Source organism: Canis aureus, chromosome 19 (genome assembly GCF_053574225.1).
Source record: "Canis aureus isolate CA01 chromosome 19, VMU_Caureus_v.1.0, whole genome shotgun sequence".
Lineage (NCBI taxonomy): Eukaryota > Metazoa > Chordata > Mammalia > Carnivora > Canidae > Canis > Canis aureus.
Window position 1 is genome coordinate 25,770,825 of NC_135629.1, and position 23,357 is coordinate 25,794,181.

At 41.3% G+C, this 23,357-nt stretch overlaps 2 long non-coding RNA genes across 6 annotated transcripts in view; one reads left to right on the forward strand and one right to left on the reverse strand.

Moving 5' to 3' along the window:
* The window catches only part of LOC144289776 (uncharacterized), a 47,393-nt gene extending 34,820 nt beyond the window's left edge, over positions 1 to 12,573 (forward strand). Inside the window, exons 3-4 of the long non-coding RNA XR_013357698.1 lie at positions 1,010 to 1,107; positions 9,347 to 12,573. This is a non-coding gene — a long non-coding RNA (uncharacterized LOC144289776). The remainder of the gene's footprint in view (positions 1 to 1,009; positions 1,108 to 9,346) is intronic.
* LOC144289775 (uncharacterized) overlaps positions 1 to 21,662 on the reverse strand; it is a 66,606-nt gene extending 44,944 nt beyond the window's left edge. For 3 of the 5 annotated variants that reach the window (XR_013357697.1, XR_013357696.1, XR_013357693.1), the window contains exon 1: positions 21,512 to 21,662. This is a non-coding gene — a long non-coding RNA (uncharacterized LOC144289775). Of the gene's footprint in view, positions 1 to 6,455; positions 6,536 to 21,511 lie in introns of those variants that run through there. The other 2 variants (XR_013357694.1, XR_013357695.1) reach the window with 2 other exon arrangements.
* Positions 21,663 to 23,357: the final 1,695 nt, after the last annotated feature.

A 23,357-nucleotide genomic window follows, 5' to 3' on the forward strand; every position in this document is an offset into this window, starting at 1 on the left:
AGGTTTATCTTCCAAAGCTGACCTTTAAACATTCCAAAGCTCTACGTAGGAAAACAGAACCGTGGAAGCGGGCCATAGCTGTTTTGAGTCTGATCTCCAAATGATCATTTCATTGGTTGCTATGTTTATTACAGTTCCTAGATCTGCTTTCTTAAACAAAATGAATATCCAAGATAACCCCTCTGCCTGCATTCAAATCTCAATAATTTTATTAAGCTGGGCTGTTTAATAATAAAGCACTGGAAATTTTTGCTTGGTAAAGAAATGCATCTTGTACATTAGGACAGTAGTTCTCACCTGGGGATGATTTTGCCCCACCCATCCGGGGGACATGAGGCAATGTGTGGAGACAATTATGGTTGCCACCAATGGAGAGCAAGGGTGGTATTTTTGACATCTAGAGAGTAGAGGTCAGGGATGTTGCAAAACATCCAACAGTGCATATAACAGTACCCCACAACAGAGGATTTAATGGCCCAAAATGTCAATAATACTGAGATTGAAAAACCCTGGTCTAGGACATCACTGCATTGCAACTTGCTTTAGGAACTGGTATAAAATTTCCATGGAAATAGGTTAACTTGGAATCCTCTCTAGCTTTTAGTGACTGAGGTCCCAAATGAATGTATTACCTTGCCAATTAGGTAACATCCATTGTAGGAACTCTGAAGTAGATGGCAGTGGGTAGAAGATAAATTGTTGGAAGCAGTTGCTTCCCCCTAAGCACATATTCCCAAAGTGCTGGCTTTTCAGGAGTTTTCAGGTTGTTTGTAAGATCATGATGAAAAGATGTTGGAGGAAGCAGTATAAAAGTATAAAAGCAAACCCAGACAATAAGTGAGAAGGTAAAATGGTGGCATCCTTTTTGCATATTTACTGTACCCAACCCAGTCTCACTCCCAAGTGTGACATCACTTTCACCCCCGACCCTAACAGTTGAGTGTGCTTTTGTTGGTACCCAAGAAAAGTGCCAGAAAGTAAGTTCCTTATTTATCTCTACATCCTCCAGCACCTGCAAGAGCTTGGCAGGAAATGGCTACTTATTGGTTACCGAATGAACGAAGAGGCAAAAGAACAAACAAACCAGATATGCGTCCAAACACACAAGTGAGTAATATAGTAATTTTTGTCACAATAAACCAGCAATGCAATTTTTAAGGTGTCTAAAGCACAAGTCATAGAATCAAGATTTGAAATTTTGAAAAAGACCTGTATATTTTGAAAAACATCTTCGAGTTAAAATCTGAAAAGAGAAGAAAAACTTTCTAAAAATCAAGTAAAGGAATGCTCGCAGCAGTGAGAATGAGTACAGTTTCCATACATGAAACAATGGGGATGAACTTCACAGAAATCACAATGCATGAGAGAAGCCAGACCCAAAGGAAAACATCCTGACTGGTGCTCTTTGTGAAGGAGGCTTTCTCAGCCTTGGCATTAGTGAGATTTGGGACCACTTAACCCTCTGTGATCAGGGGCTGTGCGTTGTCTGGTGTTTAGCAGCATCCGTGGGCTCCCTAGATGCCAGCGGTACCGACTCCCCTTCTGTGACAGCCAGCAATGTCTCCAGGCATTGGCAAATGCCCTGGCAGACAAGGATCACCCTCAACTGAGCCTCTGCTACAAAGCAATCTCTGCTTAGAAGACTGGTTGGTACAGGTGTGTGTGTGTGTGTGGGGGGGGGGTGTCCAATAGGTGTTTTCAAGGATGCTAGTAATATTTTTTTTATCTTGATCCTGGCTAATTTTGTGTTCAGCTTTATTAAAAATTCATCTAGCCGAACTCTTAGGCTTTGTGCACTTCCATTCATATAAACTCTGCTTGGAAAAACATGAACAAGGCTGGAAGAAAAGAAAAATTTTCAACAGCTGATAAGGCAAAGGGCTTGTGGGAGAATCTGAACAAATTTCAACATTTTCCAACAATACAGGTTGATTTCTCAACATTTGTTACTATTGCTGAAGATTAAGTAAGGTTTTCAAAATGTAATTTGGAAAGAAAGCAATTTCCCAGCTCATCTTTAGAGGCAGAAAGCTGGTGGGAAAGAAAAAAAAAAGTGTATGACCTCCAGATATTCTGAGGCCAGCACGTCCTCTGGGCAGCCCCTACACTTGGCCCACAGCCTCTGAGGTGGAGTTGCACACACATTGGCAGATTACATTGTTGAGATTATCAAGAAAGGGTTCCGTTTGTCAAATGTCCCTTCCTTGCTCTGATAACTGTCAGGTTCTTGGGCTGCTATTGTCCTTGTTCTCACAGTGAGTCATTGCTGTAACTAAAATAAAATCCTTCTTTGAAATGTCTCTGTTGATACGCTGGGAACCTTTACACTTGCCAGGGCCCAGAAATCCTATTGAAATGACCTCCAAGGGCCTTGTCAGATCCTTTTCTTGTGCAGGAATTTTGCTTTATCTATTACTGTTTTAAATCAATAGACCATTGGCTAGAGCTTGGAAATATTCTTACCCTTTAGGGATTTTCTTTGCAACATGGTGATTTTAATGTAACCTATCTGACATCCAAGTCATTCTATTTCAACCTTGGCGCTAAGGGAAAAGTAAAGACTGGGGAGTTGGTGCCTGGATGGCTTGGAATATGCTCAGGACCCTATTTTTCTGGAACTCTCTAAGGGGAAATTGTCTCAACTTTCTCACTCTTTATTTTATCCTTTGGCAAAGTAGGTTCTGTAACTCGGTGCCTGACCCACAATTTCACAGAGCTCAAGGACATACACAAGGACAGAAGTACAAAACAAGTGTTCTTTGAAGGTTAGGATTTCTAAGGGAGATCATGAAAAGCTATAGTATGAGCTATTCTTGTAAGGATGGAAATTAGATCATACAACTTCTGGGAAAATTATATATAATTTCTGTCAAGTTCTTAGCTGTGTTTCTGGAAAAAGACCATCCATGTGCTCACAGTATCTTTACTTTGAGCCTCCAAAAAGATGGCACCAAAAATCTATCGATCTCTTATTCTCTTGTGGCACAAAGCTACCTCCCTTCTTTAAAAATATACAAGATCCAAATTAATGTAACGAGTGAGAAGTTGGGAAAAAGAATCATGCCCCAAATCATGCCCCAAATCATGCCCCAATCATCTCAAACACAAAACATGAAGTTTCCTGACTTACCACATAACTATGGCCTATCAACCTTGGGAAAATGATGAAATGGGTCCCAGGACACATTTCTTCTTCTCTTTTTTTTTTTTTTTTAAGATTTTATTTATTTATTCATGAGAGACACAGAGAGAGAGGCAGAGACACAGGCAGAGGGAGAAGCAGGCTCCTCACCAGGAGCCCGATGTGGGACTTGATCTCAGGACCCAGGATCACGCCCTGAGCCAAAGGCAGATGCTCAACCACTGAGCCATGAAGGTGCCCCACATTTCTGATTTGAATCAAAGATATATTGAGGGGCACCTGGGTGGCCCAGTCGGTTAAGCATCCAACTCTTTTTTTTTTTTAAGATTTTTAAAAATTTTATTTATCCATGAGAGACACAGAGAGAGAGAGAGAGAGAGGCAGAGACACAGGCAGAGGGAGAAGCAGGCTCCATGCAGGGAGCCGGATGTGGGACTCGATCCTGGGACTCCAGGATCACACCCTGGGCTGAAGGCGGCACTAAACCGCTGCGCCCCCTGGGCTGCCCAGCGTCCAACTCTTGATTTCAGCTCAGGTCATGAGCTCCAAGTCTGGAGGAGTCACTTGAGATGACTATCCCTCTCCCTCTGCCCGTCCCCCAACTTGTGTACTCTTTCCAGTCTCTCTCTTTCTCTAAAATAAGTAAATAAAATCTTCAAAAGATGTATTGAAAGCAGTTATTACTATTGGAGGCCCAAATCCGACCATACTCATTCATTTATGCATCATTTGTGGCTGCTTTTGAGATGTGACCTCAGAGTTGAGTAGCCGTGACAGAGACCACAGGACCACCAAGCCATGAATATTTGCTACCTACCCTTTACAGAAGAAATTTGCCACTCTGCTATGAATAGAAAGTCTCGTTTTATCTATGAATTGCAGTAATTTTTAATTGTCAGAATAATTATTGTTTTCATTTTTATTTTTTATTTTTTAAAAGATTTTATTTATTCATGAGAGACACACAGAGAGAGGCAGAGACACAGGCAGAGGGAGAAGCAGGCTCCCTGTGGGGAGACCGATGTGGGACTTGATCCCGGGACTCCGGGATCACAACCTGAGCCGAAGGCAGATGCTCAACTGCTGAGCCACCCTGTCTTCATTTTTAGTTTTATTCTTAAAGAGTAACAGCCTCCTCTCCCCTCCCCACCCTGCCCCAAAGTCTATCTACCTAGAAGTTTCCCCTGGAATACATTTGTGGCAATTTTGGATTGTTTCTCCTTTCTCACCACTTCCAATCTCATCCTCACCCATTCACCTGCTCTTATTTCCTCTGCCTCTCTCCTCGTCTTGCCTTTCTTTTTCTTTCCAGCTGTCCCACTTTCTCCTACCCACCTATCTATGGCCCTGGTAAGGAGACAGAATTTTTGGTAAGATGGAGAAACAAAACAAAGACATGGGACCCTCATAATATATCGATATATTTCTGTAAGAGATGATCCTTATTGCTCATCGATAGAGTTGTCCTGAAAGATGCTTCAGTGTAAAGACTCTGAAGGACACAAATCAGAACCTCTTGGGGCCCACATGAATCTACAATCTTACAAACTTGGAGACCACTCCAGAGGTTAGACAAGGCTCCTGAACTCTTCTGCCTATGGATCATTTTCTATCCTCCTTTCTATCCTCTCCCCTTGTGAGTTCATGTTTGGAGGTTAAGACAATACATTCTTCCTCTCAACTGTCTTGAGTTTCCTCTGCCCTGACCACCAGCTCCTTAATGAATATAGATCCTTTACAGAGCCTGGAGCACCTTCAAGGGGTTGGAACAAATAAACGGCTATCCAGAATGTGTGGAAATGGAATGCCGAGCTTAAATGTACTTTCTGCTGAACTACACAAGGAATAGGAACTTCAGGCACATGGTTATCATACAGAAAGAAATTTCTGGATTGGAACCATGTGTGCAAAAGCCTAATACCTGGAATAAATTAAGACTATGGTAGTGCTAGACAAATGCCATTAAAATCCTACAAACCACCCACCCAGTTTCATGAGGAAAAGTTCAATGCAAACAAGCTACTTCCCTAAGACCTATCGTGTAATTGATCGCTGTTTAAACAGTTTATAGCACAATGGCCTCTACTCTTACATCCGATTCCTCTTCTAGAATCCATACTTGGTACGAACCTCCACCAGTGCCCCCCAGGAAACCAAAGATTCTCATCTTACCAATCCACCGAGGGAGTTTAATAGAATTACTCTTCTTGTGTCACTGTTGATAATTATTTGAACATATTTTTCTGTGGAGACTTCTATTAAATGGTGTTCTAACCACATGTTTACAATCCTTGTCACCAACAAGATTGGGAGTTCCTTCAAGACAACTGCTTCTTCAACTTTGTGTATCACTTCACCTCGCACCATTCTGGTTCACAGCCCAGTTGATGTTGAATGGATGCGACACTCAGTTCATTAACCAGAGGAGAAAAGCTAGACTTTGTTTCGTGGACTGGGGATAGGGCTTATGATGATGTGGTTAAGAAGAGCCAGCTAACTTGGCGAATTCTCCTGTAGTCAGGCAGTAGAGATGAAGGCCAATCTCTCAGCCTAGGGGGCATTGGAGGTGGGGGGGCACTCACACACAGCTGCTCAGAATTTTGCTTGTGTGGCATTGGTTCAGGGCCAAACTATTGCACTTTTTTTGCAGACTCAGCCCCATAAATGGACATTTTCTGGACCAAAGCTCTCTGCTCGGATCCTTCCCGCCACTCTGACTACGTTTGTCCAAATCATGTCACTCTGTGGGCTGAAGAAATGCAAGGCCTTGGGGAAGATGAAAGGACATCTTTAGGCAAGATGGCTCACATGTCAGCCTCACAACTGCCATGAGGGGCATGTAAGATCGTTTTCAGTGCTTTTTAGACTCTTTCTTGCCTGCTTGAAGCACCAAAACTCACATCAAGTTATGTTGGTACGGTGGCGGTGATCTTGAAAGAAAATTTTATTTTCAAACGAACACGTGGGAGAGAACATTCTTTTCCTTTTGAGCCTGGCCCTTTTTTCCCCAATCCAGTGGCAGCGTGACTGAGCCACACTCATTCCCATCTGTTTTGCAGCTGCTCAAAGACGGAGATTGGGATACTCTCTAGCACTGGGGCTGCACCAGGCCTGAGCTGCTTATACGTTGCTTTTGGCACTCATTTCTCTAAGCATTCAGCCTGTTTTCAAATAAGCCCCTGAGATTCCCTTTTTTCAAAGAAAAACATTCTTCACATTCCCATCTTCATTTGGGCACAAAGATGGGAGCATTCCCTTTGTCTCTAGCCTAGTGGTTTTGTTCAATTTAACAGAAGTCTCTAGAGCAACTTACACATGGCCAGACTCTACCCTGTGCTGTAGGAAGTCCGATGCTGAATACAGCAGAATCCTTGCTTCCAGGATCTCAGGACCTATCAGAGTGGACACCAGTGAAGAGCTCATTATAATACAATATAATAAGTGCTTATATAAGTACCCATGTGCTGTAGAAGATAGAATAATTAGTTTGCTTCAGTGGCTGAGTTGGTTAAGCATCTGACTCTTTTTTACGGTTCAGGTCATGATCTCAGGGTCGTGAGATAGAGCCCCTCAAGAGAGGATTCTCTCCCCTTCTTCCTCTGCCTCTCACCACCTGCACCCCTGCTCTTCTGTGCTCTCTTTCTTTCTCTAAGAAAGAAGAAGAAGAAGAAGAAGAAGAAGAAGAAGAAGAAGAAGAAGAAGAAAGAATAATTAGTTCTGTTTGAGGGTGATACAGAAGGCTAAACTCAAGCTGGGGTTTTAGAGGTCAAACAGAAGTTTGAGAAGCAAAGACAATAATATAATAAAAGTAAATTTATATCTTTTATTATGTGATTTATAAGAATGTATATCTCCAGCCTATACCATTTATTGAGCACATATTATGTGGCAGCCATTCTGCTGAAGGATTTATATGCATTATCTCACTTATTCCTCACAGTAATTGTTATAATAATGGCAAACATATTTCTAATACTTGCTGTGACAGGCACTTTATATAGAGACATAAAAGAAATGCAATGAAATCTTTGGACTTCGTTCACAATTCTGTGGATTACTACTCTGAGAATCATCAAGGGGAAAATATTAAACATTTTTTCAGTGCTTCTAAACTTTTACTATGTCAAAACCATGCTTAATCTATAAAAGAGGAAAAAGAAAAGAAGCATGGGAGGGAAGGAGTAAAGAAGAAAAAGAGACAAATAACAGGATGTCCTCTTCCCTATCCTTGGTAAAGATCTATAATGAACTTTCTCATGTTCTTTGTCCAAATTATATGGAATCCTGCTGGCAAGAGTCTGCTAACATCATGCCATATCAGTGCTTGGCTAAAGCCAACCCTCTTTGGTTCCCATCTGGAATGGAGCTTTGGAACCAGCGTTGTCCTACAACTGATCTCCAAGATAGTCTGTATCTTGGCTTTGGACTTAGTTGTCATTGGTATATTGGTAACTCTCATTATTAATTCTAAAAGTCTGTGTTTGTGTTTGTATTTGTATTGACACAAATTGGGAGGATTTGTTGGAATGATGAAGCCATAAGGAATATCTATCACATGGTGACAGTTACTTATTTTCCATACAAAAATTACCCTTCTCCATAAGACTGTCTTCATGCCACAAAAACAGGACAATTTCATGGGAGACAACAGGCATTCAACTGACAGTTTGATGTCATGTCTGTCACTTGATTTGTCACTTGATTTTTAACCATCAGGTTAAAATATCCCCACATCCAAAGACCAACCCAAGAACAAGTCCTGCCAACAGGTCACCCTTCAGAGAAGCCCTTCATGGCACCTTCAGAAAAGACCCTCAAAATTCAGTAACTCCTCTGACCACATATGGCTCACTGGACAAACTCCTCTTCCAACCAAAGATGTTTTGGTTCTAGAGCTTGCCACCCAGTCTCTTCAGAAAAGCTGCATGTAGTATGGAAAGCTCCTGACTCATTTTCTAAAACATGCACATTGAAGTCAGAAATTTCCATAGTGTCAATAACCATAAAAATAGGCTTGGCACAGAGAGTCTTGGGTCCAGATAACCTTACCCAGAGATCAAGTCAGTTGCAGAAGTAAATCAAAATATTTAGCTGAATTGGTTATGAAATATCAATACACAAATAGGCCCCTCTTCTCTTCTTCAAAGAATCTTCCCATATTTCTACATGAGGAGGTGGCAAGGAGGTCAGATTTTTTCAAAAGGCAAAGTAAATATTATTTTTAAAACTTGTTTTGTTTGCTTTTAGTTATCTTCTATGCAATAACACTGTTTCTTGGCTTGGGTTTCTCTTCATTTTGGTTTTCAATATTGTCCTTGTTTGTTACCATTTCCTCCCTATTTTATGGGATTATTATGTATATCATTTAAAATCTCAGCTTAATTTAGCAATCTCAAGAATTTTGAGGATGCCTGAGTGCCCACAAAGCACAACTTTGGTGAATCTGTGGCCTCACCATGATACAAACAGTCCTGTGATTCCCCAGGAAGTGAAGTGCATCTTTGAGAGAGAAGGGAGGTAGCTTTGGAAGCTAATCTAAGTATTCATTGAGGTTCTTAAATGTGAGCTCTCATTGCAGGCTCCAGATCCCCCCTAGAATGAAATTACATTGAACATTAAACATTTTTCAGAGTTCACCTTCCACTTTAAAGAAGAGGAAGAAAATTGTTTTGGCAATGCAGATGTCTATTAGTATACACATCAAGAATAATAGAAGCACGTCTTAAAAAGAGAGAGAGTGCTTTTTAAAAATGTATGTAGAAAACAGCTCCCAGAGAAGCAATTTTTCAATTTCCTTGATTTGTTTAGTGGGAAATTGCTCTCCAATTTATTATAATTTGAAAAGACAATGAATTCTTCATTTGGAATTAATATAAAAATGACTGAAAGGCATCTTGCTTGTCTCACAATTTACAACCTGTTTGGATAAAGCATTTTGAGTCATGGATCACTGTTAAAACCCGAGACTTAGTGAAGGCTGGTAATGCTTTCCATATGGTTTTCCCTAAATGATAATTATAGCTCATTCCGAACTACAAATTATATACACTAAAAATGTTAATTTAATTTAGGGTTACTGACTAGATTTTTTTTTTTTCTAAAAGCAGGTGTAATAGGAATTACATTGTCTGAATATGGTCAGTAATGCTAGACATGATGAATTGGTATAACCAGATTATTCCTGAATTTGACTTGATTTTGCAGAATCTGCTTGCAAATGTCCAGCCTGGTGTGCGTTCTCCGTGATTTATCCTGAATGGATAAAACATTAATGAAGAAAATCAAAACAAATGCATCTCCCAGACTCTCCAGCAAGGCTGTTTTACACAGTCTATCTGAGAAAGAAAACGAGAGGATGGAGAGGAAAAGCCGTCTCCATGTGACTCCTTGGCATTTCATCATCAATCAGCATGAAGTCAGAAACATCACTAAGTATTGAAGTTGAAATTAACTGCAACCTCTGACGGAAAAGTACTTATTTAGAATCTTTCAGTTAGTTTCTGTAATGAAATATGGCAATGAATTAGCCACACGATGGTCTGGAGAAAGGTGCTTAATAAGAAAAACTGCTCATGTTGGGAAGCCAAGTTCTTCTCATGTTTATTTTAGTGACCTCTCCTCTTCCTTTCTCCCTTCTCCCCACCCCCCCACCAAAGCTGTCCTTTCGTGAAGCCATCATGGCTGACAACAGAGGCAAATTGTTCTGAAGAACTTTAATTAGACTTAAAATTTGCAAGGTGTCAGGAGCCCTTGTAATTGTTAAAAGTCCAGAGGCTCTCAAAGATCAGTATTCAAAAGAGAGGCAGAGTGTACAAGGGTTAGAGGTTGGGGTTCTGCAGCCACACTACTTGGATTGGAAACTGGTCCCCCAACATTTACTCTGAGACCTTGAGGAAGTCACTTGATGTGAGCCTCAGTTTCTTCATCTGTAAAATGGGTACAATAAAAACAAAACTCATGTCATGGGTAGGTATTATGATATCAAAAAAAGCTAGAATAGAATAGAATCTGATACCTGGAAATAATCTTTAAATGGTTACTGCTTTTGTGTAGGAAAAATTTAGGATGTGTTTTTAAAATGTAGATCTCTGGATTCCCACTTTGAGAGATACCAACTTATTAAATGTGAATCAGAGCCCAGATATCTGCATTTTGATCAACATCCCAGGTACTCCTGAACCACACTTCAAGTGGCACAGATTTGACCAAACCCCTTGTTTGGAAAATAAGAAAAATGAGTTCTAGAAGGCAAAATGCCAGTGTCAAGGTCATAGAGCTAAACAGTGATCCACCTGATATCTCAAGCCCCTCATCTTCCATTCTAACTAATGTGGTCTCCATCATAGCCACCTCCATTTATTGAGCCTTTAGTATGAGGTTCTTAACCAGAAGGGCACATCAGAAACACCTAAAGAGCCTTTCCAAATACTCAAGGTCATTGTCCAGCCCAGATCTGTGGAATTTCATGACAAGTGGCAGATCTCATACCTGAACCCAATGGTCCCTGATTGTTTCATGGTACCAGCTGGTAACTTTTCATTAGCTTCTCATGCTCATCTTAGGCTAGAGCTGAGGGCATATACTTTAACTCATATTTGAGTCATTTTTCTTTCCTAACCATACTGCTGGATTATGGTACTATAACAGATATAAATTATTAACTAATAAATATATTTTCAGTTTATTTCTCTTTCCTTCACACTATGGAAAACTGGCATTGGCCACTGCCCAGGTAAAGCATTTATCTCTCCTCCTCAGTCTCCTAGGGCCTTTAATAGACAGATTGAGATAATCCAGTGGTTCTCAGCTGGGATTGGTTTGGCCACCCAGGGAACATTTGGCAATGTCCTAAGACATTTTTGGTTGTCACACCTGGGGGGAAATGTTACTGGCATCTAGTAGATGGAGACCAAGAATGCTGCTAAATGTCCTGTAATACACAGGACATCTCCTACAACAACAACAAAAATTTATGGACCCAAATGTCATTGGTTACATTAGCTAATCAGAGGGATGAAGGACTCAGAAAAAGAATTTATTTCAGAAAGCCTTAAGAGCCACTTCTAGAGTTCTAGAGGGGGAAAAACTCATGTGGCAAAGGAAAGAGCAAGAAGAGAAGAGTGGGGCCTACCATTTGGGAACATCGAAGAGAGTCTGAAGAGAATATGGAGCAGCAGGGAAAGAATGTGGGCAACTTCAAGGTATGAGAGAGTTAGCAACTGAGAGGACATGGTACTTTGGCTTAGGAATCGAATCTTTTCCAATGTCCCTCAAGAGATGCAAGTTCAGATTAGAATGCCTTACACATTAAATTTGATGCTACTCCAAGCCTGGGCCCATGGATCACTGCCTTATATTATGATGATAGAACATCTTTAGAATTAGAACCTCTTCCTAAAGGTGGTAAAGCCAATATTAAAGTGTCAAAATAATTTGCTTTTTCCTAATTGAAAAATAGGATGTATTTGGATGACGTTAGGTCAACATCCTACACATATACCATATACAGCCCAAATGCTTTTCAGGAGGCGAAAGAGTGGGAAGGTGACAGAAGTCAATCCAAAGACCGTGAAAACTCTAGTACAAAATTTATGCTTTGGCTTTGCCCCTTGTTTGGTCATTAACTAACCACATTGACTAAAGGCCATTAAATATCCTGTTGATTCCAAAAAGCCAAATACGGTAAAACCCTTAGGCTGATGGGGACAGAACTTTCTGGAAATAGGGCCTGTGTGAAGGAATACCCCCTGTCATAGATTGATACAATAATGGCCCCTATGCATGCATCTCTGCAATAGGATATTGCATTCCTTCCTACCACCCCACAATCTGTGCTAGTCTGGTGACGTCTTTTGACCAATCAAAAGTGGTGGAAGTGATGTATGAGCTCTGAGCCCTGGCCATAGGAGACCGTGGCTTCAGTTCCCACTGTCTTAGAATCCTGAGACCTCCATGCTGTGGAGAAGCCCCATCTAGCCTGTTGGAGCATGGGCTGGCGGGTGGTGCATGTAATGGAGAGCTGAGACACGCTGCCCATTAACAGCTGGCACCAACCGCCCACCATTTAAATGAAGTTCTCTGGAACTTTCAGCCCCAATCTGTCACATAACTGCAGCTACATGAGCAACCTCAGGCAAGACCAGCAAAAGAACCACATTGGCTGCCACCCCCCCACACACACATTGGGAGAAATAAATCATTGCTGTTTGAGGATGACTTGTTTCTCAGAAATAAGTACCTGAAAAATTTCCCCAAAGGCCCCAGGATCAAAATGTTTTCGGCAAGGATGGTTTGCACCAGAAACTATGGTAGCTGTATCCACCACTTACCCCCCATGTGTTTCTGCTTCTCCCAGGCCCACAACAGCTCAATGTGGATCCCAGGTTCACCCTAAGCAGAATGATGAAGTCAATAAAGTGTTTGTGGACTTTCTTGTTATGTATTCTTTCCTCTTGTAGGAGCTTCTGTCCTCCCACAGACACCTCTAGGATGCCAGGGCCCCCAACAGGGGCAACTTATCACCACCAGCCTTCTACCAGGTGGGGCTCCTCCTTTATCTTGCCCACGAAAACTTTTCTTCCCTCAATACCCTGCTCCCACCTTCCTGTCACAGGGAAAATGGTCGAGCTCTATCAAGTTACTAAGGTGTAAATGACCGATGGAATGTTCTCACAATCTTTATCAATAATATTAGAATGCTATATACCTCAGACGTATATGCGACCTCTAACTTCACACTGACCAGATAAGAGGGATGCATGAAGAAAAAGAAGGACTCTTCCAAGGTTGTGGAGCTAATAAAGACAGAGCTTAACCTTTCAGATTCTAAAGAAGGCACTTTCTAGTATTTAACATTGCTGGATGTATAGCTGTGACCTTGGATACTTAATTTCAGAAACTCCATCTGGTAAGGGGGCGGAGGGGATAGTTTGGAAAATGCTGAGCCATTCACTAGGTGTCCCATGGAGGCTCATTGCCCCTAAAGCACCGTCCAAGCCATTGTGAGAGCTACATATAAGAACCACCGAAGATTTATGAGCAAGGGGGTGCACGATACTTGTTTCTCCCTGAAAGGTCGCTTTCCCAGTAGCCTTGGAGAATAAATTAGGAAATAGAGTGAGCAGCTAGGAGCCTACTTCAGTGCACCAGGTAAGAATGGGCAGACCTGAACTAAGGCAGATTAGAAAGTCTAGAAGTTGCATGGAGGTAAAATTCACAGAATTGTCGTGACATTTTGAGGCCTGGGTTTTAAAATCTCCTCTGTCTGGTGACATATAATAATAAGTCTCTGCTAAGGATTAGGAAAGTGGGGCCAGGCTCTGGAATCAGATACAAGTGGATTTGGATCCTAAGCCTATCCTTTTCAATAGCTGGATACCTTTGGGCAGAAGAGTTGACCTTCTAAATCAGTTTCCTCATATGCAAAATGGAGATGTTGGGATCCCTGGGTGGCGCAGCGGTTTAGCGCCTGCCTTTGGCCCAGGGCGCGATCCTGGAGACCCAGGATCGAATCCCACGTCGGGCTCCCGGTGCATGGAGCCTGCTCCTCCCTCTGCCTGTGTCTCTGCCTCTCTCTCTCTCTCTCTCTCTGTGTGACTATCATAAATAAATAAAAATTAAAAAAAAATAAAAAAAAAACAAAAAAAACAAAATGGAGATGTGATGACATTACCAGCTTCAGAGGTTGTTGTGAGTATTAAATATGACCACAAAGGCAGAGCACTAAACATTGTGCTTTGAGTCTCATAAACACTCAGTAAGTGGTAGTTATTTCATTATTGTTTTTCTGCTTGTATTTGAATATTTGAATGTTTTCTCCACGTGCAAGCCTTTTTTTTTTTTTTTTTTTTTTAAAGTAAACTCTACCCTCCAATGTGGGGCTTGAATTCACAACCCCGAGAATTACAGCAGTTGGTTAAGCATTCCACTCTTGATTTTGGCTCAGGTCATGAGATTGAACCTGAATTGGGCTCCGAGCTGATTGTAGAGTCTGCTTGGGGTTCTCTCTCTCCCTCTGTCCCTTCCTCTGCTCATGCTCAATCTCTCTCTCTGTCTCTAAAAAAAAAAAAAAAAAAAAAAAACACTAAAAAAAACCCTCACGCTTTACTGATTGGGCCTGCCAAGCCCCCCTCACTTGCAAGTATTTGCTATGTGTCTATGGTCCTCTTTGCTTTGCCTCCATCTGTGTGGTGACATTGGGGCATGTTTAAATGATTGGTCAAGCATTGTGGGGTCTTTTGAAAGCTGTATAAATATCACCATGTGTGTTCCCAACTTGTACCCAGTTTGTATATTCTTTTGACTATTTTAAGATGTCTCATGGAGTATCCAGCAGTACCCTAGGGTCTGTACCACACATATTGTGATTTAAGGAACTCAATTATCTGAGAAACTTGGAACATCTCAGTTCCGGATTTCATTCCGGATATTTGCCTCAAGGAATTAGCCCGTTTAATGGGGAAGGTAGCAAGCATATTCCCTCCAGCAGCAAACTTCTCTGAAATATCAAAGTTTTGCCTAATGTTTGAATTGAGTCATATGTCAAGAAAAACACATTGCATTCCTTTGCCATAAGACAAACGCCATATGTTAAGTTTATTTTTAAGTGGTGGATAAGAACAGGGAGACCATGTTCCAGTCTGAGAAAATATTGATGCCGTGGTGTCAGCAAGGCAGGTTATGGTTTAATTCATACCTGCAGATTACCCAATGAAAAATGAACCCACATCCACAGCCTGACATCTGTGTAAATGGTGCATAGGGACGGAGGGCTGTCTACCTTCCTTAATGTTCTTGGGATAAAGTAAATACTGAAGGGCTTGACGTCTTTCCTAAGCCTAACAAAGCTGGCACAGCTGGTGCCCAGATGCACTGCTGAGAGGGTGGAGGGTCTTATGGGCTGAGGAAGGCAAAGCAGAAGCAGGAAGATGCCTTAGAGTTTAGGGGACTTGGAAGAAATAGTGGGAAACTTCTGCCTTTACCCAGGATTGTTCTTATACACAGTTGAAAAATGGATGAAGGGACTTCTGGGTGGCTCAACGGTTGGGCATCCACCTTTGGCTCAGGGCGTGATCCCGGAGTCCTGAGATCGAGTCCTACATCAGGCTCCTCACAGGAAGCCTGTTTCTCCCTCTGCCTGTGTCTCTGCCTCTCTCTCTGTGTCTCTCATTAATAAATAAATAAATAATCCTTAAAAAATGAACGAAATTAGAGTTTGGGGTGTCCCTTTACTGTCCCTTTTCCGGCCACCTTGCCAGCCTCTCCCTACTTCATAGCACATCCTCTCCCTTCTTAGTGTTCACAGTTTCACTTGATAAGATCATCAAAGGCAGTTTGGCAGTATCTCTTAAACCTAAAAATGCACATATGTCACCCTCAGCAATTTCCTTTCATGCCCATGCCTACACTCATCCTCATACCATTCTCATAGCAACACCTGGACAAGGAGGTTTGGTAGCATGTTTGTCATGGAAGCAGCTGGAAACACCTTCCGTGGCCAGCAGGAGATGAAATAAAGCGTGGTGTTTTTATATTGGTTCTGAGATTTCTCCTTTGTTAAATGGGAACAGTTACGTCATGGAGTTCCACAAGGATTCAGAAAGAACACTTCTTGGCAAATAATCTACAGACCATAAATTGTGGCTGTGATTATGATTCCTACATGGAATACTAGCAAGCTGTTAAAAAGAGTGACCTATGTTCTGTAACAACTGGTAGTAAGGGGAGGGAAAAGCAAGTGCAAAATGACAAGCCCTGTATATACCATTTATATTTTTGTTTTTACATCGATAACACCATCAATGGCCTACCACCAACACACTTGTGCAACTTTCAGCTCTTATTTGGATGAGCCCCCTCAGCCAGTCAGTAGGACTGGAAAATAAAAATGTACAGAAACTGCATGTATATATTTTTGAAAACCTCACAAAACAATATGACACAGTTTCTTCAGATACACATATGGGTAGAAAGACAGAAAATGGGAGTGCCTCAGTGGCTCAGTCGGTTGAGCATCTCACTCTTAGTTTCAGGTCGTGATCTCACAGGTCACAGGATTAAACCCCATGTCAGGATCCACGCTCGGTGGGGAATCATTTTGAAGATGAAAATTTTCTTCTTCTGCTCCTCCCCCCACTCACATTCTCTCTCCCGCTCTCTAAAATAAATAAATAAATCTTTAAAAAAAATAGAAACAGAAAACTGCCGGGAAAAGCACAGGTCATACTCCTAAAGAAGTAAAGTAGATAAAGTTTGGAGGGTTTTGTGTTTCTTTGATCTTGAAAACAAGAAGGCGGTATGGGTTGGGCTGGGTAGAAGGAACAATCTGAGTCTTATCTACAGTGCTTTCACTTTGCGTAGGAATAAATACTCATGTGTTATCTGTGCCATTAAAAATACTTCAAAGTAGAAAGGGTAACGATGCCCAGGTGCTCAATTTTAACCAAGTTACATGTATTTTTCTTGAGCAGGTGTGACCTGAATCTTGTAACTGCAGAATAAGAGCACACTCAGAGACCTTCTAGAACATGCCTTGTCTCCAGCTAAGGGAACCAAGGGCTTGGGATGAGGGTGACTAGCTCAGGGTCACATAGCAGAGGAAGATGGGAGAAAGGAAGAGACAAGTGGCTAGTAGTGGGATGGGGGTCAGTAGTTGGGAAGAAACTGGCAAAGTTGCAGATCGGGTAAGAGTAAGGGGGCATGGACGTCTGAAGAGGGAGGGATGAGTCAGAAAGGTGTTAGAGGTTTTGTATCAGAAATAAAAAAAACAAAAAACAAAAAAACAACTCAGGATGCAAGTCACTCATTTTTTTGCCTTCCCACTGCTTCCCATGGAGCTTCCCAAGGTGCCTGCTCTACCCTCCAGGCCTTCGGTTGTGTTAGTGCTGGTAATAGCAAAGGAGAATTGAAAAACGGTGTGGAAAATGGAGAAATCTTTATATAAGAGGGAGTTTGGAAAGGGTAGGGGGCTGTGGGGAAGTATAGCAAGAGGTGGTTGCCTTCCAGAGACAAGGGACAAAGAGGGGGAAAGAGGATTCTACAAAGTTACGAAGGCTGGACTGGGAATATAATCCCCTTTGCACGTTATTTCAAGAGACTTCAGTAAAAATTTAAATTGCTCTTAGCATTTTCTTGATGTCAGACGTGATGCACTGAATGGACAGTAGGCCATAGTCCCAGATCCTAAAGTTTGCACCCAAAAAATCACCATCGCTGTTGAGGATGGAAGGAAAAACAATGAAATGTTAAGTCAAAATTAGGAGTGGGACCCAGAGCCCTCAGCCACCGTTAGTCTTTGCTCTCATCCCTTTCTTTCTCTGGCAAAGGTGAAAAGGAAGTGGTGGTCATACCGAACCCACCATTGTAACCGCTTTCTTTCCCAGCGTAACAAAAAAGGGATTTCAGAATAGTACCAATTGCCGGCTGAGAACACACTTGCCCGGCTTTCAATATTCATCCATCTCAATGAGCTTCTAAGACTTTCAGCAGAATTAAAAATAAAAATGTACAGTAATAGCATATATGTCATATCATCATGTCCTGAAAACTAAAATGCATGCACATGTGCACACATACTCACACACACACACACACACACACACACAAGAGGGGGAGAAGACACATGTCCTTGGTCTGTGCTGGCAGAGTACCAGATGGGGAGTTTAGGGACTTAGTACATTTGGTGCCCTGTTAAAAGTAAGTTGCAGGTTTCTCTGTTTTGTTATAAGCATCTGCCGTAGGATCTTGGTCCATCTGCCCTTGGCTACCTCAGCCCCGATACATGGGTTTTATATGCTGCATTTTCCAGACTGATGAGAAAATGCATTGACGTTCATTTGTCAGAGATTACCTGGGTGGCACCTTCTTAGAAGAATGAAAATGACTTCCCTGAATCCCGCACACGTCGAATGAAGAATAAACAACCTTGTTGAAATTGTCTACAAGACCTGGAATGCTAAAAGCCTTTGGTTTGCTTGCTGTAGCACAAAAATATGAGAAATATTTAATCTTTAAAAATACACAATGGTATCATAATTTTGCTGCAGGTTCAAAGAAAGCACAGTATAACTCAGTGTATTTAAAATGTAATGTCATTGTATATTTTCAAAATGCAAACAGCAGAGAGTTTGATGAATAGCTAAAGAGCACTAGACCATATCTTATCCTTATAAAAGTGTCTCCCGTGAATGTTAACTGTATCTCTTAGAACATTCTTAATATGCTCCATAGCTGAATGTGTAGACAACAACTCTATAGAAATGTGTATGCCTACCTGGTGTGTGGTCTACGTCAATTCAAAGTGGAGGTTATATAAACTCTGGGTGCCCAGGCTTTTGCTTTTGAACAAGGAGACAAATCTAAAGGTTTATAATTTTCCAGATCTCTTATATACCATAGGCTTTTTAAAATCTGTTCTTGACGCAATATTCCTCTATTATTTTATTACCAGGTTACATATAGTACATCTTTATCTATTTTAATCCATATTTGATATTCAATCATGTATTCAAAACTGTATTAGTTTAATAAGATATAATTGTTATGTGTATTCGTAAAAAGAATTTGTATAATGTGTGTTTAACTCAGCTACTAGTAACAAAGACATAAATATATGGGGATTTAGTCTCTCTTGTAGTCTAGAAGCAAGCAGTAGAGCAGCACTAGAGACCTTTCTGTGATAATGGGAATGTTCTGGGATCTGTGTTGTCCGATTCAGTAGCCACTGGCCACTGCATAGCTATTGAACACTTGAGATGTAGCTAGTGGGGCTGAGGAACCGAAATTTTTATTTTATGTGACTTTAATTAATTTAAATTAAAATATCCACATGTGGCTTATGACTCCCAAAGTAGACAGCAGAGCAGTAGTAGATTGGTATGGGGAAGACCTAACGCTCTTCCTCCTGTATTCTCCTGTTTGTGGCTCCCTCCCTCAAGACAGACTCTTGGTCCCCACATGGCTGCTGGAGCCACACCATCAATCCACATTCCAGGCAGCAGAAAGGAATATGGGCAATAGGGCTAGTCCCCTCCCTTTTTAGGGGCCCTGCTACCTGTCCTCTACAATACTTTTAACTTCCTGCTTGCCCAGAACTTAGTCACGCGGCTACACTGAGCCGCAGGGAGTCTAGAAAATGTTCTCCCTTGTTTTTTAACTGAAGAAGGGATTTGAGGGAGGACAGTTGTCAATCCCTGCCACAAAAATGCACGAAGTCCATTATTCTCATCCATTCCTCCATCTCTAACCCAACCCATTCCTAGTCCTTGAAGATAACTGCCATTAATAACATTGTGTACAACAATCAGGCAAATTTATCTATCTGTAGAGACTTTTTTCCTGAACATTTTTCTCTTTTTTATTTATTCCTCTGAGAATTACATTTTGCATTGTTACAACATAACTTGGATGACTTTCTTTGATAGAATATATAGATCTACATTGTTCCACTTCATCTAATACATAGTAAATTCTATGAAGACAGGAATTAAGCCTATTGGTATAGTAGACATTGAAGAAAATTCAGCAGCATAGTGTCTCATTTTAAGAATATACCATATTATATTTAACCCATTCTTTCCTCCTACCCACCAGAATAATAAACCCTACCTCCCAAGAAAAAACAACTTTGCTTTGTTTCCTGAGAAATTTAGATAGCTAACTAAAGCAGCTACAGCCCTGCCGATCCAATTTCTTGGATTGGATTGATTGCCTCCACTCTTGTGATTTCAGTCAGTTGTTGTAACAACTCAGAAATATGTCTCCATGTGCCTTTTCTTCCAGCCATGAAGATATGTAGGGACTCAGACCACCAGCTAAGGGAAAAGTCAAACCAGTTAAAAACTCTCTTAGGAACAGAATTGTGTTAGTATAGATACACTCTACAGCTGGAGAAAAGTGGTTATGGATGCTGCTTAGAATAGAAGTGCAGGGAATGGATGTTATGGAAGGTTCTAACTATCCCCAGCTGTGCCCATCCCCGGGGGATTTGGGGCAGAAAGTGTAGCTGAGGAAACAGAGACAAACAAGAAGGAAGCAAGAACTTTGGAATCAGAGAAACCAAGGTCAGCCCCTTTTTAACTGTGACTCCAAGTAAGTTGTGAAATGTCTCCAAGGCTCAGTTTCCTTGTCATTAAAAGGGAGATAGTGTTGCCCCCTAGCATTGTTGTATGAATTAAATAAATATCACCCATTGCCTGGCACTTAGCAGCACTTGCACAATCAGAGCTGTACATATGGAAAATACTTATGTGTCGCCCGAATACTGGCGCCACTGGGTCAATGGAAGGAGGGAGACTTCTACAACAGTGGAGCTGCCTATCAGTAGAGTAACTCAGACTGTTAGGGCCTAAAATTGACCACATATTCATCTCTCTATAAAGAGAACAATAGTCCTTCCTGAAACATAGTCCAAACATACTCGAGCAGCTCCCTCACTGACAGATTTGGTCACTTTTGGTGTCTGGACAACATAGAGCCCAGTATAATAAGCAGAACAATAGCAGCCCCCTTGACCAGAAGCTCAAAATCCCAGGCTCCAGTTTAGAAATATTTCTAAACAAGATTTTTACATTGACTATACGCACCCGAAATACTTAGGGCTACTAGTTAAAAATGCTAATTCCTGTGGAACCTAGCTGGCTCTGTAGGTGGAATGTTCCACTCTTGATCTCAGGATTATAGGTCTGAGCTCCATGTTGGGTGCAGAGATTACTTAAGAATAAAATCAAATAAATAAATAAATAAATAACATTTTTTAAATGCAAATTCCTGAGACCCAACTAAATATGCAGAATCAGAATCTATGGGTGCGGGGTCCACAGCTCCAGTTTAACAAGCTTATCAGGTGACTTTTGGGCACAGGAAAATTTAAAAGCTACTGTCCAAGAGAGACTTAATTTGAATAACAATTAACTAAATTAAATAATTGAATACTTTTTGGAACCTATCATGTTGAAGGGACATAGTTGACTGATGCTAGAATACAAAGATACCCCCTTCTCAAGGACAGGTAAACAAGCACAGTGTGATGAGCACAGGATAGAGATAAGTAGGAGGTCCTGTCAGAGGAAGACAAATACCATATGATTTCACTCATATGTGGAATTTAAGAAACAAAACAAACGATCGAAGAGGGAAAAAAAGAGAGAGGAAGACCAAGAAACAGACTCTTCACTATAGAGAATGAGCTGATGGCTACCAGAGGGGATGTAAGTAGGGGGATGGTAAAGGGAATGATGGGGACGAAGGAGTGCACTTGTTGTGATGAGCACCAGGTGATGTATGGAAGTGTTGAATCACTATATTGTACCCTTGAAAGTAATATAACACTGTGTGTTAATTATACTGGAATTAAAAAGAAAGATATCTGACCTGGGCTTTGAAGAATGAATAGGAGTTCACCAAGTTGCCAAGATGGCATAATATAAATTCTAAAGCAGTACCTCTCGGGCTTTGTTGTGTATAGGAATCACTTGAGGATCCTGTTAAAATGCAAGCTCTGTTTCAGTGAGTCTAGGGTGATGCTCAGGTGATGCTGATGACTCATGGATCATGCTTTGTGTACTCCTCAGGTCTCTCCTTTATGACATACCTTAATGAAACTGCCAGAGATTGACTTCTGTCTCTTGCTATCTCCTAAGAAATGTCTCTCTTTAGTTGTAAACTTAACTTCTCCTTTGGAATCTGGACTATTCTCCCAATTGGAAGCAGAGTGCCGAACAGTGGTTATGAGCCCAAACTTTGGAGGTGGACAATCCTAGATTAAAATTTTGGCTCTGGCACTAACTGTGGCACCTTATGCAAATGAGTTAACCTCTTTGAGCCTCACTATCTTCACATGTCAAATGCAGATAACGAGTGCCCGTTTCATGGTATTTCTGAAAGGCTTAATAAGCAATCTGAACTTAAAGAACCTAGCACCTGGTTCATGACACTTATTCCCTCCAAAAAGTAGCTACGAAATCATCATACTCACCCACCCTACAAAAAAAAAAAACTCCCCCCTCTTCCATTTCAGTTTCAATCCCTGTATTAATCCAGATGCCCAGCTCACATGCCTGAGCACCCTGCACCCACCCACCCACCCACCTTCACCATTGCTTCACCCTGTTTTTTGCCTGAAGCCAATTCCTGCTTGTGTATTTCTTCTAAAGGATTCAATCTTGTTTGTACAGAAAAACAAATACACCCACACAAACCACATGTTTGCTATCTCACCATGTTTCATTATAAGCCTTGAGGACAATCACAGCAGGCAAGAGGAAAGGCAGCCTAGGGAGAAAATGTACTTGGACACACTTGCCAAGGGAAGGTGTGGCCATGACAACCCAGGTATACACAGGGTATAATTGAGATTTTTCTGTTTGGGGTTTGGCTTTCTTAACTACTGATCATATCTAATCTGCCTCCTGTGTTTGAAGTAATAACTACTGTTCTCTGTCCTGCAGTGCAGTGGTAAAATTGTGTGATCCACTGTAACCGCAGCCATTCCAACCTCTGAAAGCTTGCCACTTATTTCGAGATAAACTGAGGATGCTTGAGTTGTGTCTTGAAACACTGAAGTAATTAACCAACTTATTCCAAAATCAGTGAATCTTTCACCACAGACCTTTGCAAGTGTCCTGATGCATCATATCACATCAGAAGACTCAACATAGCACACATATTAGAAGTCAGGGTTGCATATTCATTCTGTCTAATTGTCCTTTGTCCCGGAATAGACTAGCAGGGTAGGTAGTAGATGATGAGGAGAGGAGAGAAGATTGACGTCAACTACTTTTCTTGCTCAGATTGATCTACGCGAGATGAACTTTATTCCCTAGGCTGCTGCTTTTTCAAACTTTCAAAGATTTATTGATTCATTCATTCAAAAAAAAATATTTCCTGAGTACCTCCTATTAATGTGAATAGGATCCACTAGGGATCAGCTGATCCCAGGGCAGCTCCCAAATTTCTCTGTGGCGAAGGTCCAGGGGCAGCATCTGGCTGAAAAGGAAAGGGATGCAGCGCTTTCCATGAAGCCGCACGTGCACAGCAAGAGTGTTGTTTCCTTTTTAGTTACTAATTTATTTGAGGTGGGTTGGGGTGAAGATCCTACTTTGAAGGACCTGAGGAGGGGTTGAAGCCACCCTTTCACTCTGCCACTGAATGCTAAACAAAACGAACGTGAGGCCTCCCTGCAAGAGAATTACAATGTAGGGGTGGGAGAGACAGATAC